The sequence below is a fragment of the Pinus tabuliformis genome, chromosome 7 (assembly GCF_031772625.1).
Source record: "Pinus tabuliformis cultivar Carrire ecotype Pingquan chromosome 7, CPIR1, whole genome shotgun sequence".
NCBI lineage: Eukaryota > Viridiplantae > Streptophyta > Pinopsida > Pinales > Pinaceae > Pinus > Pinus tabuliformis.
Window position 1 is genome coordinate 719621915 of NC_142293.1, and position 8255 is coordinate 719630169.

Here is an 8255-nt window from a genome sequence, read left to right on the forward strand (position 1 = left end):
TGCCAACCTAATTGCACTAGACAATCAATAGGGTGAAGCAACATTGTGCTATAGTAGGAAGTAGTGAAACATGTTACTGCCGCTTGCCCAAGGGATCGTGCTGCGCCCAAAAAGGTTTCTTGTGACCAAAGGAGGCCTTGGGGTCATGACACTAGGGATTTGTCATTGAAACGTGTTAGTGCCGCTTGCCCAAGGGATCGTGATGCACCCAAAAAGGTTTCTTGTGACCAAAGGAGGCCTTGGGGTCATGACAATAGGGATTTGGCATTGTCTGAGGATTTTGGCTTCATTTATTCTTTGGAAAATTTGAAAGGCAATTTTGATCTCCAGTTTAGCTCTTTGTCCTTTTCTATACTATATGGAAGGATGAGGCCTGCCATCACCCCTTTGGCTAAGGGTGGGTGCTTTGTTGATAAAAGATGCTCAACCTTTGGATCTTGTGGCATACTTTAATTTTGTTTCAGCATTAGTTGTTCCAAGGAAAAGGCTATGATGTTCTTTGTGTACACACTTCGACTTTCTATACATCCTTTTGTAAATATAAGACATATTTTACACAAAAGAAAGAAAAGAATTCTCGAAACACCAATATGATGTTATATTTATTGACTCTACCTTATTTGTTGCTTTTTGCATAATATGGTCTCCAGCATGTTCATCTTGCATGATGTGTGTGGCTGTCCAATTGAGGTGTATTGTGATCGAAAGGGTATTTTATTAACCTTCACATAACTGTGTCCACCTGTAATCTTTTTTTACTTTTTTCTTTCCTTAATATAAGCAACATTTAAAAAAAAAAATTACTTCTTAAGGATTTGGATGTGTGCTATATAATTCAATTGTAATCTATGGAATTCAATACTGAAGGGTGGCAAAAGTGGATCAAATGCTAACTTTATGGGTTTCAACTATGCAATCACTCATTACACTTGAGGAAGAAGAATAAGCGGATACCTTGCAAAACCTCCCTGCTACGTATTTAGAAACATGTTCAAGGTATTGTCGACATTTGGCAGGGGCCTGACTCCTTACTGCATTAAATCGCTCAAAAGATGTTGTAAGCATCTGTTAAAAAGAGGTTCCATAGGAATGGATTGATTAGGTTCCACAGAGTTCAAAATATGCTTTAACCAATTGAACTTCAAGTAGTGTTTGTTGGTCATGATGAAAAATAAAAATATTTCAATGACCTTACCATGACTCTAACTCGTTTTTTACATAGGTAGAGAGCAATAGCCTTGCCAATTTTTGATGTTGAGCCAGTAAGGAATACTTGATCTACATTGTGTGGAAGTTCATGTAAAAGCACAACAGTTGTTAAAGTATTTCTATGAACCACTTGAATGTGAAGATTAGGATGCTTCCTGAAAAGTTGCTCTCCCCCTCCATTCAAGACCTTGTTCTGAACAAAACTTGATCGCAAGCAAGAAAGATTTAAAAATTTAAAAATACACTGCAGAAAGGAGTTTGAACAAAATGTACACACACATCACTAGTGAATGCTTTATGTGCTAGTGTATAAAGTAGTAAACTAATAGATGTATCCATTTTCCTCTAGGTGCGGTAAGAAAGAAGAGTGGCTGACAGAATGAAGACAAAGCACCTTAACTAGACCTCCAAGAGCAATTACTTTCACTCCTATTCTATCTGCTTCAACAATTGCCTCCTCTATTAGATTGTTGATTTTATCCTGCCCAAATGGCAGGAAAAACTGCAGCACAAACATGTGAAATTCTCTCAGCTCAGTCAGACCTCTGAGTTTAACTTTTCTATACTTTATAACCCCAACTTTGACATTAAGAGGTGTCGTGAGTATGCAAAATGACCATGAAGACTGATATTCTGAAAATAATTAGAAATTCCCATTCACTATGACTATAGAAAATAAATATTGATCATATCTTTCGTACTAAGATTACCACCAAGCCCTTCATATTTTCATGAAAACTATCATGCATACGAGTATAAAAACCACAGTGAAAATTGTAGAAACCTGCACCGCAAGCCGAGGTAGAACCCATGTTTCCTGGTTAAATTCTCCAATAGTGTACTTTGAAATCACATGTGAAGTTGCCCAGCGCCATCCCCATACAGGGAAACCAAGCCAGATGAAAGGCATGAAAATCCACACATACCATTGAGAAGAACATGGCCTTGCCGCAAAAGTTCGCCAATAATATGGAACATGAATAACGCTTGTGAAGTCTACTCCATGACACAAAAACACAAGATCTGGAGCTCTCCTATCCTGGCCTGTATACAACTCTCAGTAAGTATTCTTCAGCAAGAACCCCTAAACATCATTCACATTCCATGAGAAGCCCCAAAATATGTTGACCGCACTATAAATAGAAACAGCATTCAGGGTAATGAAATGCACCTTTGCAACGCATGTTAAAATGGAGAATAAAGGCCTCTTGGTTCAGTGTCCCTCCCAAATAGTCATACAGGGGCATAAAGAGGCAATAATTTGAATCAAGTTTGGTGTGATGCACATGATGATACCTGAGACCAGAAATATTTTTAACTTGGATTTACATCAAAAGGATCTGAACATGAGAGCAAAAAGAATGGATACTGCTTGCTCGTTAATTGCATCTGATCCTGTAAAGTAGGCTGTAACCACTTTAACTATATTTGAATGAAGAAACAAACAATTTACTTACGAGGGGATGGCTAGAAGGTACTTAAGAAATGGAAACATACGAAAAAGCCACAGGGGACCACCTCAACATTTGAGTGAACCATAAACTTGATGAAATCAAACCCTAAGAAGTATACATAGAACATGCCAATAGAGGCCTCGCCCATCAAACCCACCCCAAGTATGGGAATTGCCATCAATGAGACCATCACCAACTGCTCCAAAAAAGAGTTCGTCCCAGCTGCTCATAAGATAAAGCCACAATCATATCCATAATTCCTCCTAACAATTGACTGAGAATCGGGCATCAAACATAAGAAGCAAAATGAAGCTTCTTTTGTGATTTACCTGTTGAAGGTTCAGGCCTGGTGGATGCATGGTGAAAAGAATGGTAATTTTCAAACAAGGAACCTCTGTGAAAAGCTCTATGAATACAGTAATACAGTAGCTCGGTTGGCCCCATATGCAGTAGCAAGACTGAGATCACCCCTCTGTAATTCCAGATTGGAAGGCTGCTTAACCCAGGAAAACAAGCATGCCCTATAGTTGCTACCCATGCTTGAAATAGTATATAATTATCCCTGCACACTCCCAAAAGTTAAACTTGCGTTATTATGTATTATTATTCCCCTTGCTAAAATGTAACTGCAGCAGCAGTGCAATATACATTTGAATTTTGTTTTAAATCCTCCATTGAAATGAACCAAACAGATTATAGTTTCCAACCCAACATGTATGCAACTAATTTAAGATGGAGCCGATACTCACCAGTGAAATTCTCTGTCAACCTGATCAAAATCGGTTGAGAAAGACTGGATTTGTTGTCTCCTGAAAAGAAATTCCGCCCGAGAGCAAAAATGCCAAGATTGATATATCAAACACCTTAATAACGATACCATCAGTATGTGCACGAACCAATAAACATCATGTTCTCCACCAAACCATATTTCCTGAGCTGCCATTAATATAAGGGGAACATATAGAGAATACTGCAAAACAAACCATTAATAATAGACCACCAGGGCCCTCTATGTTCAATGTATATTTCATATGAATTCAACCACTATAGTGACGAGCTGCAGATGGACAAAACCGCGTTGTTTTGCGTTTACCTTGTAGTTGTTGAGGTCTTGCCAGGGCCATTTGAATAAGGGAAGCTTGCGCTGCTGCATCCTGTCTTTAGAATCTGAGCTAGACAATTATTTTTTCAGAGAGAAAAAACATGAATATAAAGTTCAGTATACATACAAAAACATGAAGCCATATGGATCCAATCTGACACATATCCAGAAAAAACAAAAACTGAGCAAGACAATTATATCACTGTTCTTTTGCTGAATGAATCCTACATGAGGAAGATACTTTACAGAACCCAACTAATCAGAGCTTGCAACAGTGTGAACTTTCGTAACAATTAATGACAGCTGACATCCAAGCTACCACACAAGCTTCGTAGTTGGCTTGAATTGGAAATTTATAACATCAAGATATGTTTACTACGGATCAGAATGGATGTTCAGTCTGGGTGGTAAATTGGTACTGGGAATGTCAGATTGACGTTGTGTTTGTTTTGTGAGCTCACTGTTTAGTTTGATTATCTTAATAAGATTGACCGGATTGAGAGCTTCGAAGTTCTGAAGTTTTATGTTAAGCTTTAATGACTTCGGATATTAATTTGAGGATGCCCCACATGAAAGATGACCTCATCGTTGGCCTACGGAAGAAAAATGACATTATGGAGCAGTAAAGTGCTCGTATACCTGCTGCAGACTCCAGAAAATAAGTGCAACGAAAAATCTCAAGGAGTTGTGATTTTTTTGGAAGTTTTTTTTATGGATTTTTTAGTGTGATTTTTTTGGAAGTTTTTTTTATGAATTTTTTTTGTTTAACTTTTTTAAAATTGACCGGAATTCATTGAAATCACAAGTTTGATAGGTAACCTCTTCACAATAGAAGAGAAGTGACTTCAGGTTTTTCAGCGGTTGAATCCATATATACACTCAAAAAAACTAGTTTAAATAACACAATCAAGATTTTAGCGCAAATTTAAACGCATATTCCAACACAATCAAGATTTTAGCGCAAATTTAAACGCATATTCCAGCACTGGAAACTCCAAAAAGTCACACTAAAAACAACTCCAAATCTCAATCCAAAAAGTCACACTAAAAACAACTCCAAATCTCAATAAAGGCATTAATGGACACTGGGGTAGTGTTAGATATAGAGCATTTATATCGTGTCAAAAATCATCTCCAGTTTGTGGGTTTGTGGGAATTGTGTAGATCAATAATTTGGAAAAAGTTCAATTATACGGTTATTTTTTATGAAATTAATTTAATTTCAATCGTGGAGAAAGTTATTATGGGTTGTTATTTAAAATGTAAATTCATTGTTTTTTTTTCTCTGTAAATACTAATTCTATTAAAAAAGGGGAAAAAATATGTACAATGAGGTCAAGACCTCAGAAGAGTTTTCTCAACCAAAAACTCAGGGACATTACAGTTTAAACTGTCAACCGGATTTACAATACAGACCTCAGAGATTTGATTTTGGTCCCTGACAAACTGACAAAACTTACCAGGACTACAATTATCATAACCTTCAGTGACCTCAAAAACATTGTAACGACTAGCATAGCTATTTTTATAACAAAAATTGAAACCTGTGTTGGCCATAGTTACTGCCTGAAGCATGAGAATGAAACAGAGAAGGACATTTAACTGCGAAAACAAAGACACATGACCGAAATTGCATAGCATGAGAACCAGAAGGCGACCCGTCAGAAAGGAGCAGAGATTAATCCGCATGACATGGAGAAGCTGGCATGTCCTCCTTTGACTGGCTAGTGAAGCCACCCAGGTCACGAGCCCATCTTCGTCCAGAACCGACGCTCCATCAGGATCAGTGACCAGATGTAGAAAACCAGCTGCTCTTTGAGATGGCCCGCATACAATAACATCTTCCTGAGTTGGTCAGGCTGCTGAGGTGCTTCCGAAACAGGGGCGTCCTTGTGCATATGGTCCGCGTGAAACACCAAACCAGTCATATCCCCAAGTAGAACACTGTCATCCTGAGAGTGTGAGGAAGCGGGAGGAGTCGAACTGAGCTGGTTGCTCTCTTCCTCTGAGACAAATACGGTAAAATTCACCGTCACCACAGGCCTGTTGAGCCGACTTTGGAATATAAACCTGGAGGTCTGGTAAGAGTTATTCGGGATAAGCCTATCTTGGTTCAAAGGCGGAGATGAGGGAGGAACTAAGGCAATGGGGGCAACATGCTGTGGAGCAGGTTGAGAAGGGCGACCCCTGTTCCCTGACTGACCTCCACGACACGGGATACCTCGGCTGCGAGGCATTGTATCAGAAGCAAAAGACCTGAGAGAACAATTGAGACAGAGTAACCTGAAATGGTGGAAGTGCTGATAAAATCCTGACGATTCCAGAGCCAAGCGATTATGCCGACCCGAAAGACCAGACAGGGGAGCTGAGGCGACCTAGCGTTATAAAGAACAGAGTCATTAACTGCAACAGAGGTGTTGAGCCGATCCATGTTAATGAGCCGAATTGTGTGCAGAGCATCCATGCTTGCATTGATATCAAACTCACTTCGAGACTGTTCAGGATTTAATTCACCTGCCATGAACCTAAAGCGCCCTCCTACGTCGCGTACCTTGTAGACCTTCCGCCTGTCATCCATCAGGCCAGGTGTCTGCTTGGCGTAATCGATCATTGATTGCAGTTGTGATCACCCGCATCCGGGTAAATGTAAATTCATTGTTATTTAAAGAAAATAATTTTGTTTAAATTATTGGTTGGTATTTATAAAAGTTTTAAAATTATTCGCTGCTATTTATAAATGTAATTTTATTGGTTTTTTCACATGTGGGAAAATCTATCATAATTTAGTTGTCAAACCAGCAGTGAGGACAACTATCTCTAACTATTAATCAAGAATGCAGAATGACTCATCACCGTTAAGAAAAACTACACCACCTGGAATAACCTGAATGCACAATGACTCATCACCGTTAAGAAAAACTACGCCACCTAACCTGCTAGTAGTCCGTAAGGGGGCAGACTACGCCACCTGGAATAACCTGAATGCAGAATGACTCATCACCGTTAAGAAAAATTACGCCACCTGGAATAACCTGCTAGTAGTCTATAAGGGGGACTTTCTAATTGTTAATCGAGAATGCACACTGATTCATCACCATTAAGGAAAACTACGCCACCTGGAATAACCCGCTAGTAGTGCGTAAGGGGGCAGAGTTTTCACTCCTCCCAGAGACCTCTGAGTCTTGGGTCGTTAACCTGCAAACACAGAACATACTATACAACTTCATTGTTATTAAAAAACCTAAATTATATTAGTTTCAACTTCATTGTTATTAAAAAATGTAAGTTATATTATAAAACTAATATATTGTTTTAAAAGATTCTTCCAAATATAAAAATACATTTTTAAGAAAAAAAAATCATAATTTTAATAAGTTAAAAATTGTTAAAATTAATAATATAATATTTTTTAAAATGAAGATTTAACACGAATATAAAATACTATAAAGGCTTTTCATAATGCACACAGCGACGCCTAAATATATTTTAGGTATTTTAATATTACGGTAAATATATTTTTTATATAAATTATAGATATCTAATATTATATTGTTTAAGAAATTATAAATAATTTTGTATTATAATTTTGTTGATTTCGAAATAATAAATAATTTTTTATTATAATTGTGTTGATTTTGAAATAGGTTTTTAGAGTTTTAGTTTAATCATTAATAATTATGAAAAAGTGGGTGTCATTTAACTTCTATTATCAAATAAATTAATAATTATGAAAAAGTGGGTGTCATTTAACTTCTATTATCAAATAAATGGTAGGGATTTGATCTCTATTGGAATATAGGGGATTTAATCTTTATCGAAATATTTTAATAGTTCTCAACATAGATAGTTATGTGATTTTACTTTTTAATTTAATTAAAAAAGAATCATGTGATCAAGTGTTACATTTAGTTTCCATGAGGATTTTATTGATGTCATTGAACTTTATTGCTTTGGGCCTAATAGTTAAGAACATGTTCAAATCCATAAGATGGTAGAGTATACATAATAATTTAAAATAAAGTTATAATTTAGATCATTTTTGCGTTGAGAAGCACTTGCACTCTACAACTTAGTATAAGAAGCACTTGCACTCTACAACTCATTATGGCAGCTATGTTGAAAAATGTAACGTGATGCTATGTTGACTTCGTCAAATATTTAAAATTTAAAAATAATAATTATTAAGATAAGTTTGAGTTAGTCATCTGATAGGTTTACTTACGGTGGTTTAAAAGCCTATGGTATTTATCTATGGTATTGTTATGATGAAGTCTATTTAAAGGATTGAGGAAACCCATTATGGAATACAAGAATATTAGCTTAAATCCATCTTAAGTGTGAACTTGATCCTTCACAACTCTTGGTAGATCTAGATTTAAGGTGGATCTAGGTTGGTTATAATTTAGATAATTGCATCAAGAGGCACTCTACAACCCAGTATGTTATGTAATGTTATGTTGATTGGGTCAAATTATTTAAAATTAAATAAA

The 8255-nt window shown here is 36.7% G+C and overlaps 1 pseudogene across 1 annotated transcript in view; it reads right to left on the bottom strand.

The window, feature by feature from the left end:
- Positions 1-3975, bottom strand: part of LOC149249552 (very-long-chain aldehyde decarbonylase GL1-1-like) — a 129590-nt pseudogene extending 125615 nt beyond the window's left edge. Inside the window, exons 1-9 of the transcript XR_016266786.1 lie at positions 3757-3975; positions 3413-3633; positions 2993-3225; positions 2667-2885; positions 2381-2505; positions 1994-2253; positions 1604-1711; positions 1196-1402; positions 955-1065 (exon numbers count right to left, since the gene is read on the bottom strand). The product of XR_016266786.1 is annotated as a very-long-chain aldehyde decarbonylase GL1-1-like (transcript). The remainder of the gene's footprint in view (positions 1-954; positions 1066-1195; positions 1403-1603; positions 1712-1993; positions 2254-2380; positions 2506-2666; positions 2886-2992; positions 3226-3412; positions 3634-3756) is intronic.
- Positions 3976-8255: the final 4280 nt, after the last annotated feature.